The sequence below is a fragment of the Aedes aegypti genome, unplaced genomic scaffold (assembly GCF_002204515.2).
Source record: "Aedes aegypti strain LVP_AGWG unplaced genomic scaffold, AaegL5.0 Primary Assembly AGWG_AaegL5_hic_scaff_780_PBJ_arrow, whole genome shotgun sequence".
Lineage (NCBI taxonomy): Eukaryota > Metazoa > Arthropoda > Insecta > Diptera > Culicidae > Aedes > Aedes aegypti.
The window spans coordinates 42,443-53,569 of NW_018736471.1; positions in this window are offsets into that span (position 1 = coordinate 42,443).

Below are 11,127 nucleotides of genomic sequence, written 5' to 3' on the forward strand. Positions count from 1 at the left end.
ATCCGCTTTGTTCCCATATGGTCTTCTTAGTGGCTAGGACAATATTTTACCGGTCGGACTTAAAATTCGACCAAAAACCCCCAAGTGATCGCCCAGTAGGTGGAATCGAACCACTTCGACGCTAATCGACTACAGGTTTGAAGCCTGCACCCCGGACCACCAAGGCTCGACTGGGCAAAGGAATGAGGTGGTAGCACTCATATATATACTACCGTATGCAACAAACTGGTTCTAGCGATGGATGGCTCATGGCACAATCGACAAACACGTTGACAGCAACTGGCGGTTGCTTATTAGATTAGCACAATGAATTTTGTGTGCCAGTGCGTCCTATCTAATATTAAATTCTATTGATTTTTTATTACCTTTAAAAAACTGATCGGACAATAGTTAGGCGGCACGCTTTTTACAGCATTTTATTCCGTGCCATTTGCGTGGTGTTTCGTTTCGAGCATCCACAGAAAGGTTCAAGCGTGTGTTAATTGCATACCCAAAGGCGATTAAGGATTATCGCGACGACATTTTCTTCGATCAGTGTTCATACTTTGAAAAGTACATTGATCGGAACATATCGATTATCAGATTATAGTTATTTGTTACTATTATTTTGTTAATAAGAACAATTTAACAAAATTATAAATTTAGATGCATTAGAATCATACAAACCACCAAAGATAATTTATTACAAAAATTCTTTTCAAAAATCATATGGAGGTTCCGTTACCCAACATTGATCAGATTCTTGGATGTTTTACAAATATTTTATCTGAGAATGCAAATGTTTTCAATTTTGTTTATTTTCTAACCAAGTAGGGGGAGATCCCCCAGTACCGGACAAAGTCGAAACATTGAGAAATCATGGTCCAATCAAGATGGTGTATTAGTAGTAAAGGAAGCTATTCTGGAGACTAATGTTTGCGTAGAATAACACATCCCTGAAATATGCATGTCTTTTTAAAAAAGTACAAAAGATTGAAAATTTCAAAAAATTTGATGTATTGCCTTAATTTTAAGCCTATTTAGTAATTATTTTGAATATGAAAAAATACTTTGGATCACGCAAGCATATTCGAACATAATCCTAATTTGATAGTATGAATGTATTTTGTACCATAATTGGACTAAATATAGACAAATTACAATTTTGTTTAAGCACCTCATGTCCCCCAGTTTCGGACAGCCTGATTTGTTATATGATATCTTTGTAATTATTGCACGAGTGTCTCAAAATACATTCATTTTTCATGGATTCCGTCGATCATGGTATCAAACATGCAATAAAATTAAGAAAAATGAACATTCAGTACAACATCGTAAAATGTGCTATTTTTCATCATATAAGAAAGAGGTTTTTGATGGACATCTTGCAAACTATTATATACTTAAATTTTACTTGTAAATGTTGCAAATGCATTGAATTGGCAATTATATACTATTCCTAAAGTAAACACATTCAATGATGTTCAAATTTACAGAATTCGAGGCATTTCCAGATTGTGTCCGGTATTGGGTGCCACCTTTCAAGATCGATAAATTTGGTACTAGAATACATCATCAAAATGCAATGTCAAAATTCATACTTATATTTTCAAAGTTATTTTTGTACACTATAAAAATGATAATATTTATCATAAATGGGTAACACGAGCACATAAAATCAATATTTTTCGAATTATGAATTTAGTGGCTTAAGTGTCCGGTACTGGGGGATCTCCCCCTACTGGCACCCATTTCTCGTGACTATTCACTGTTATTTGTTTTATAAAAGTTTTAAGCATGTTGGAAAAAATGTTTTAGATGAATTTTTAATTTTTTAAGCACAACTCCACAGCCTTTTGGAATTTTATTCGAAATCACAAACACTCAACTTGATTTCCTGCTGAAATGACTTACAAAAAAAAACTATCGCTAGCTGCCCTGAAGATGTTGCTAATATGTTTCCCGACTGCTTTAAGAACGTGTACAGTTCGAATCCACCAATGTTTTCATCGGACAACCTCAGAAATTGCCCAACTTACGATCTGAATCTCGCGCCTTTCGATATTTCGCGGCAAGATGTAAATTCAGCTTTGAAAAATCTGGACGTAACCAAAGGGGCTGGTACTGACAATTAGCCGTCGTTAGTCTTCAAAGAATGTGCAGAATCGCTGCAAATGCCGCTGAAGATTATCTATGATAAGTCGCTTCATAATAGCACTTTTCCGTCGATATGGAAGAAAGCCTCAATCACTCCTATCTTCAAAGCTGGTTCTTCTCATGCTGTCGAAAACTACCGTGGCGTTTCAATTTTATGCTCCGTAGCTGAAGTTTTTGAAGGATTAGTTCACAATGTTCTCTACGCTGCATCTATCCCAATAATTTCGGAACTCCAGCACGGTTCGTCAAAAAGCGATCAACGAAAACTAACCTTATGATATTCACTAACTTCCTATCGACAGAAATCGAAAAAAAGGAGCCAAGTAGATGCCATATACCGTAAAACGGGGTAACTTTGATAGTTTTTTCGAAGAAAACTTGAATATTTTTGCATGCTGTTTCAAAGATTTACAATTTATATTTTTAAAACAAGTACTGGCATCCTAGCTATCGATTACAGTCGATAAATTGGCAAAAGATTCATTTTGAATGGATATATAATTTTTCATATAATCGAAAGTTGGTTTTTTGTTTTGGGGTAACTTTGATAATGGAGTATGATTCGAACAAAATTGAATGAACAACGAACATTTGTAGGGCATTGCATACCTCTAGGCGTTTAACGTTATATGGAAATTTCTGACTTAGATTACAAAAATGGTCCCAGTTTGTGAATATGCTTTTCGCTAAGAGATTTGAGACCGTATTCAAGTTCTATGATAACTAGGCTATCAAAGATAAGTGGCCAACTATTCAAAACTACATCAAATAGTGATCGTAGAACAGATTGTTTGTAAGCGTTTTGAAAATGCTAAAATTGTGTAATTTTTTTAAATTCGTATAAAAAGCCTAAAATGTTCTTGATTTAAATGAAACCCGTTCTTACATGTAGTGTCATACTAATAGTCTTTACTTTTGCATTCGTTTTGCTTAACAGATTAACAGAAATTATGATAATTCATTTAGTATGCGGTGGGTTACGCACTATCAAAGTTACCCGCATTATCAAAGTTACTCCGTTTTACGGTACTTCGATTTCTCCAAAGCGTTCGACAAAGTGCCACACGAACTAGCAATACTCCACTGCAATCTGACGTCACGCATCAATTTTGACAGGTACTGGTCCTGTTGTTTACAGTTTGGACTTAATACGTTTTTCGAATCATTCTTAATTTCGTGAAAGTTTGCTGCGAGGAGAGGTCAAATCCACTGCAGATACCTACGGATCGTATTATTCTATCATCCTACCGTGGAAAATCGTCACCATCAGCATGCTGGTGATAGAAATGCGAAGATGAAAAAATGATGGAAAAACGACCAAGTCCGAAACGTAAACAACAGGACCAGCAGCTGTCAAATAAGTGAGGTTAGGCTCGTCATATGCAGCGCTCTATAGCGAAGCTAAGACACTTGGGCTTTCCGGATTGGATAACGGAGTGGTTGCGATCGTATCTGACGCAACGCGTACACTGAGGCAAAAAAACTTAATAATTTCTTAAGGAATAATTATGATTTGGCGCCACAACGATTATTGTTGAAATTTTTAAGTTTTACTTATGATTTTGGTGAAGAATTTCAGTATTAAATTTCATAAGTCAATCAATGAAATTCGGTAATAAACGCGATGATAATAACTTAATTCGAATTATAAATCGACAGTATTGTTCGCCTTTATTTCAGGCGTGCTCAAAAATTGACATGTTTTGATAACATGTGATCTGTTTTCGATTAACATGTAGCCAACATCGAAAGCGAAGTAGTTCTTCTAGCGATTGCTATGATAATTATTTCAAGTAATTGATGTTAAAGAATTCAAAGCTCTCACTTATGAAACTTATGATCCCATTTTTGAAATGTGTAAGCGTGAAATGGAACCATAATTTGGCTGGTTCATAAGTCTTGATTTATGGAAAACCTAAGTATTTTTGCCTCAGTGTAGCATTCGTCAACATCAATGGTACACACATTAGCGTTTTCTCTATGGCTTCTGGTGTTCCTCAGGGAAGCGTTCTGGGGCCACTTATTTTCATATATAAACGACCTGTGCTTCCGACTGAAATCGGAAAAGTTGTTCTACGCTGACGATTCAAAAATATACAGAACTATAGCATCTCATCTGGACTGCTGTGCGCTACAAGCAGATATAAAGGAACTCGAGCTGTGGTGCGTGGAAAACGGCATAGAGTTGAACATCAAAAAGCGTAAGTCCGTTGTATTTGCCCGTCGACAATCGTGCATCGAATTTGGATATTCGATTGGATCGAACCATTGGAACGCGTTGAGTCAATTCGAGACTTAGGCGTTATTCCGGTTTAATGAACACGTCAATGCTACAACTGCGTTTTCTGTGTCTTTTGTGCTTATTCTGCGCGGCGCATGAGGTGAGACGAGTCGAATGAGGTGACAATTGTCGACTCGATCCCATTTGATTAACATTAGTCGTCTCACGTCATTCGCGGTGAGAGCGAGTCGTCTCGAGTCACACGCCGCGCAGAATAAGCAAATTTGTGTGCTTTAGTAACTTCTGCTACGTGTTCTTTAAAAAGTGTATTAAGAGTGCGTTTCGTTTGTCCTATGTAAGTTTTGTTACAGTGGTCGCATGTAATTTGGTAAACGCCTAATTTATATAAACTGTGAATTGGGTCTTTTGTTGAACCTAGGAGAGTTTGAAGTTGATTGTTTCTACTGGTGAAAACTAGCTCTAAACCAAACCTTCGTAGGATATCTCGTTATCCGAGTATTTCTCTCGCAAAATGCAAACACAGTCGACTCTCTATAACTCGACATTCAAGGGACCATCGAGTTACAGAATTATCGATTTATAGACATTATTACTTCTGTAAAAAGCAATATTATTTTGTTGATAATATTTAACAAACTATTATTTGATTTTTTTTTTTTGAAATGCTCGAAAAATCACGTTATTTTTACTAACATTTTTTTATTATGATGTTTTTCAACTTTCATTACAACTTGCAAGTGTTTATTCCCCTCCAAACATGAATTAGTCCAAGTTTCCCCTTATAAGAAGGATTTCAAAATTGATATCGAGTTATGGAGAGAAATTTACCTCTCACGTGACATCGACTACTGGAGATATCGAGTTATAGAAATATCGACTTATGGAGAGCACGATGTATGAAAATTTGAAGGGACCGAAAAATCCATCGAGTTATAGAATATCGAGTTGTGGAGCGCGTGATCGGGTGGTGGCCGATCAATGAGAGAAAGTGCAAGTAGGCCGGTTCTGCAACTTCAGCATAATAAACGTACACAGCCCTCACTCCGGAAGCACTGATGATGACGCTTTTTACGCGCAGCTAGAACGAGAGTAGACAGCTTCCTAAGCCTCAGGTTGGCCAGGAGGAGGAGTTCGGATCGACTATTGGAAAGTTCAGCGCCCACCGGCTGACGAACGAAAACGACTTACGACTAACTGATTTCGCTGCCTCCAAGAATATAGCCATTCGTAGCACCTACTTTCAGCACAGCCTTCCATACCGATACACCTGGAGATCACCACAGCAGACAGGATCACAAATCGACCACGTTCTGATTGATGGACGGCACTTCTTCGACGTTATCGACGTCAGGACCTATCGTGGCGCTAACATCGACTCTGATCACTATCTGGTGATGGTTAAACTGCGCCCAAAACTCCGAGAGCAACGTCGGGTACGTGGGACAGAGTCGATGGAACGATTGGTTCGACGAGGAATGTAGGCAGATTCTGGAGGAGAATAATGCAGCGCGGGCGGTCATGCTGCAGCAAGGGACCCGACAGAACGTGGAACGTTATAGATGGAAGCGGCAACAGCAGACCCACCTCTTTCGGGAGAAAAATTAACGCCGCATGGAAGAGACGGAGTGCGAGGAGATGGAACAGCTGTGCCGGTCTCAAGAAACACGTAAGTTCTATCAGAAGCTCAGCGCATCCCGCAACGGCTTCGTGCCGCGAGCCGAGATGTGCAGGGACAAGGATGGGAGCATCTTGACGGACGAGCGCGAGGTGATCGAAAGGTGGAAGCAGCACTTCAACAAACACCTGAATGGAGCTGAGAGCACAGACAACGGAGGATATGCATTCGTCAGTACTGCGGGCGAAGGAAACCAATCAGCCTTCACTTTGAGGGAGGTTAAGGATGCCATTCGCCAGCTCAAGAACAATAAAGTGGCTGGTAATGATGGTGTCTGCACCGGCTGATAGTCATAATCTGGATAACAGAACAGCTACCGGTGGAGTGGAATGAAGGGGTAATATGTCCCATATGGGCGACAAGTTAGATTGTGAGAACTTTCGAGCGATCACCATTCTAAATGCGGTCTACAAAGTATTATCCCAGATCATCTTCCGTCGTCTGACACCTATAGTAAACGAGTTCGTGGGAAGTTATAAAGCCGGCTTCGTTGGCGGCCAATCGACTACGGACCAGATGATTACTGTACGGCAAATCATTCAAAAATGTCGTTAAGGCCGCACGGGACGTCATCATAATCAGTGTTGATAGACTCACACTCAAAATCTCAATCAATACGCTCTCCCGTGAGAGCAAACTCATTAGAGATCTGGTTCGCAAATCTCACGCTTGAGATTTTGATGCAAAATCAACTCAATCAACTCAAACCGTAAAAAATGATTCAGTCGCAAAACCCGGCAAAAACTCGTGAAACCCAAATGTTGTTGTTTGCGTTAGAAAGGATTGAGATGATTTTACCAGACTAACAAGAAATTATTGCCGTGTGCGAGTAAACTATGGAAATACGAGACAATGAGTTAAAAAGGTGAGCCAACTCATCCATGATTTTTTGACTGCTGAGTTGCATGATTGACAACTCACGCATGAAAAATCTCAAGCGTGAGTTGTGAGAAATTGAATTTTCACAACACTGATCATAATCACCCTATCCATTTTAAGAAGCAAATCCCAAGAACCACTCCATATATCGATGCGAAAATGTATCACTATGATTCTATATATGTAGTGCACAACCCGATAAATTTTCAGCTTCATCGGTTTCCTAAAACTCGAGATTTGCTTCCACAAAGTTTCGATGATTATTGTTAAAGTGAGACGAAAGATAGGGAAAATAACACGGTCTCCCGTGTTCCCTTCATACCAGGTCCCAACGCATTACCTTTTCAACGATTTCAAGGCGGCATACGATAGTATCGACCGCGTAGAGCTATTGAAAATCATGGACGAGAACAGCTTTCCCGGGAAGCTCACGAGGCTGATATGAAGTGGGAAGGTTTCAGGCGAACATTCCAGTTCGTTTGGTTCCAGCCGGGGACTACAATAAGGTGATGGACTTTCGTGCCTGTTGTTCAATATTGCGCTAGAAGGTGTTATGCGGAGAGCAGGGCTTAACAGCCGGGATACGATTTTTACGAGATCCAGTCAATTTGTTTGCTTCGCGGGTGATATGGACATTGTTGGCCGAACATTTGAAAAGGTGGCACACCTGTACACCCGCCTGAAACGCGAGGCAGCAAAAGTTGGACTGGCGGTGAATGTGGTCAAGACTGGAGAGCGTGGGTCGCACTAGATGATGGATCGGACCATGAACCGAGTGAAATGACGTAATATTGTTGGCTAGGCTTTATCAAATTAATTTATTTAGAATTAAATAAATAATAATGAAGTTGCTAGTGCAAATTCAAAATCACAACAAAGCGTCAAACCTTTAAAGAATCTTTGGATTTATCTACATAATCTACAGTTTATAATTGAAGTGTGCAAGTTTACTGTATCTACAGTGATACCTCCATGAGTCGATGTTCCATGACTCGATATCGACTCATGGAACCATACTAAAAACAGAATTTCAGGGTTACTATGATGGTCCCTAGAAGCCACTTTCCAAAGGATTGCTGTTCCATGACTCGATATTTCCATGAGTCGATGGTCCCTTCAATATCGACTCATGGAGGTTTCACTGTATTACCATTTAGGCGTAGATTCAACGCAGCAAATTTTGACCTATTAGATATCAAGTAGGAGCATCCAAAGATGCGTTCAGAATGTCAAAACATATTTAAAAAAATCGGTTAAAGGGAGACTTGTCATCACCAACCAATGTAGAAAGCCAGACACTGCACTTAAGTCTTGTAACGATGTTTTTTTATTGCTCAAAATAGATGTTGCGTGTGGGCTTAGCAAAAATCCTCGCATTGTAGACCACTGAGAATACATTGTCGTTTCTACGTTCGCGTTCTTTAGAATCAATAGGATTTGATATCACGTTTCATCATCTCTACAACACCACACACACCTGTTTCAAAGATATCGTTTTGCGGCGGCCTGCCCCAGTCTTGGACGACATTTTATCTGTTTATGTTGGTCGCACGTTTCGGATTTTTCCGTGCGAGGGAGAAGATTAATCTCGATGATTATTCTTTGGTTTGGGCAGTTCTATTTGTTAGAGATGAATTTAAAGATTTACGAAAACTAACAACCCTCGTTGGAAGCCTATGGTCCCTATTTTTAAGTAGATAACTAGTACTAAGCAATAGTGTGAGTCAGCCGCATCGTTTGTTGGTCGGGTTTTCGCTAGGAGTATGGTTCGGTTGCGTCTTAAGCCAGCCAGAGAGAGTTTGACGAAACTTATCCTAAAACTCTTCTCTTAGAGTTACATCAGTTTATGTTGTGTGTAATTTACAGATAAAACTGGTCTTATCAATGCTTTATGTTTACTTACATTAGTACTTACAAAATACAGAATTAATCGTATGAAAAGGGGTCTAAACTCGAAATTAGTAATATTGCTATACTAGTTTCAGTTGCAAATTTAAAACGTCGTCGGAGAGAACAAACTAAACTCGTGGGATTTCTTGAACAGCTACACAGTTGTTTTTTTTTTTCCTAGGGGTTGATTGTTGATGGTTGGGTGGGATATTATTCTTCCTGTTCCTGCTCGGCCAACATAGGATCGTCGGTGTCCACTAGTTTGCCGGATACGTCATCCTAAAAGTAGATACCGAACAGATCGATTAGTGTGCCATTCAGTTTCCAATATGGCGGCTCACGCATTCAAAATCAACATGGCGGCATCTAAAACCAGTGGGTTTTATCTGAAGAGTATGGTGTTTGAAAATTGTGTGCATCAATGTGTTAAAAACTTATTTTTTTAATTCTATCTATCGTCCAAGAAGCATCTGTCTTCGTAGGTTAATGGCAGGCAGTGGCTACTGAATATTATTCGTTTGACATTTTATCCACACCTCTTTCGGCAATCTCCACGTCCTCCTCGGCTTGGTGATCAACTTCCTCTTCTTCGGCGTCCTCTCGTTCTCCACATGGCAGCGGCAGCCTCTAGAAGTGCCCTCTGTTCCGCCAAATCGTCGTCTTCGCCGTGAACGTCGCTGGAATTTGTCTTTGAAATGGTTCAAACATTACGTAATTACGACCATACTGACTTCAGTGAGAAATAACACAAACATTCCGTGTGTCTTTTTACAACCAAAGAGCACCTCAAAAACACATCGCAGCGAAATATCACACAGCAGCGTCAGAAATTGTATGACAACTCTTAAGGTAGATAGACATATCCAATTGACTAATAAAGCCAATATAGGGCATGTCAGTTGTAGAATAGCACTATATTAGCACGCAAGACGAATTAAAAGTGCTTTTTGGTAACTGAGGTTTGCAGCAGCGACTGGTAGACGGCAAGTTCTGCATAGTGTTCTTGTTTTTTAAGAGAAGCGTTCGCAGAAATCAACCATAAGCGTTATTAGAGCGTTCAAGCGATAAATTGGAAAATGTAAAGTGAAGGTTGGCAGTTCCTATTCCAAGCTGAAGACTTTTGCGATTCTTACGTGAAGCCTTAATATGTAGAACAAGGAAACTAAAAAACTATGGTATTTAAAAATGTGTATATAGGTAGTCCTGCAGGTGTTGAATTCAGTGTACTAACTTCGTTCCTAGTAGAACGTGAAGATTACCTAACGATACTTTAACATTCATATCTAGGAAAAATAGAGATTATGATAGTCGTTGAATACCCAGCAAATACCTCGACCTTCTTTTCCGATTTTGGAAAACAACCATGCTAGACAATAGTTCGTGCAGTACAGAGAAGAAAACGACAGAAAGAGAGAGCGGCGCGTACAACATCGACCCAACATCCATAAATAGCCAAACCTTCGAATTCAACCGTATCCTGACCCGTCGTTTCCTCTCCACTGGTCTATCGAGGTGCGTTTCTTTCGACTTCACTATCCTCTACCGCTTTTGCCACCTCCATCACCGATACAGGTTCATCACTGTCACTTTCGTCATCATCGTCATCTCCAGCTTCGATCACCGTTGATTCTGGATCGATTTCATCGTTTTCTGGTGGCGGGTCTTTTGGCCGTTTCCACCCGAGGCTGTAGATCTGTAGCTTCCGTCAACGTGCTCATGTTCTTCGATGGGTGACGCGAGTTCTTCGTTCTCTACTGGCGATTGCTGTTCGGTTTCATCGTTTCTCTCTTGTTGGCTTTTCTGCTGACTCTTCTTCAATGTTCTGATTTGCTTTCATCTCCTACCGGGAGTGCGCTTTTACTGTCTTCGTCAAGGATCATAGGTTCTTCATTGTCCTCTTTTTCCAAATTGGGAATATAGTTTTTCTGATTTTTGATCCTTGCTATTGACTTCCTCAGCTTCAACACTAATCGTTGACTTTCTCCGTTTCCTCCCGAATTCTTCACTGAAATCTGATCAGCAGCTTCTAGTTCTGATGTTTTCTTTTTGAAGAAAGCTTGGTGTCTTCCTCTGTCACTTCTTCTGATTTTCGTCGCTTCAAGCAACGGCGCGGTTTCTTTAATCGCCGTTTCCGATGAATCCTCAACCGATACTTTGTCTTCTTCGTCAACACTCATGGGTTCTTTCGATCTTTTCATCGGAGTTTGCTTCGTCATAATTTTCCAGTAGTTTTTCTCTTCTACAAATTTCGTCGTCACTCTGTTCTTCACCTTCCGAAAGTTTCTTTTGTTTATGGTGCGAAGTA